The 731-nt window shown below is 36.1% G+C and overlaps 1 non-coding gene across 1 annotated transcript; it reads right to left on the bottom strand.

Annotated features, from left to right (window-relative positions):
• Positions 1–220: 220 nt before the first annotated feature.
• Positions 221–327, bottom strand: LOC113457696. Its single transcript, XR_003378205.1, has one exon. It is a non-coding gene; the product is annotated as a U6 spliceosomal RNA (small nuclear RNA).
• Positions 328–731: the final 404 nt, after the last annotated feature.

Here is a 731-nt window from a genome sequence, read left to right as displayed (position 1 = left end):
ATCTTGTTTGCTTCCAATTTCCAGGAGGATCTGTATATGTTTTTCTTTGCACTCACCTTATTATTTGGCTTCTCTGGGCTTGTGAACTATAGACTTAATGTCCTTTGTTTATGGTTAGAGTCCACTAATGAGTGAGTACATACCATGTTCATCTTTTTGGATCTGGGTTATCTCACTCAGGATAGTGTTTTCCATTTCCATCCATTTAAATGCAAAATTAAAAAATATGAAATGCTTCATGAATTTGTGTCTCATCCTTGCGCAGAGGCCATGCTAATCTTCTCTGTATTGTCCCAATTTTAGTATATGTGCTGCTGAAGCGAGCACTCATATCCAGTTTTAATACATGGTGATCTTAAAGTTTAGGAGTTATGTCAATTTTTCAGTATCTGTTGATATTTGTTCTATTTCAGAGTATGTGACCAATTTTGTAGCAAGTACAATGAGTTGCTGAGTTTATTGTTTGGTGTTGTTGCACCAGTTTTCTTTATAGATCCATCTGCTTGGAATATATTTTTCCAACATGTTGCCCAGAAGTAATGTCTTTCTTTGTTGTTCACATGTATTTCTTGAAAGCAGCAGGAGGATGCTGTTCTGTTCTGTGTGTTCCTGTCTTTTTATTGGAAAATTGAGACCATTGAAATTGAAAGATATCAATGACCATGTTTATTGGCTTCTGTTATTTTGTTGGTGGTGGTGATTGTGGTGGTTTGGATGATTTGCTGCTGGTG

The sequence above is a fragment of the Microtus ochrogaster genome, linkage group LG4, assembly GCF_000317375.1.
Source record: "Microtus ochrogaster isolate Prairie Vole_2 linkage group LG4, MicOch1.0, whole genome shotgun sequence".
Classification (NCBI taxonomy): domain Eukaryota; kingdom Metazoa; phylum Chordata; class Mammalia; order Rodentia; family Cricetidae; genus Microtus; species Microtus ochrogaster.
Note: the sequence above shows the minus strand (reverse complement) of the source record. Positions and strands in the feature narration are given on the sequence as shown.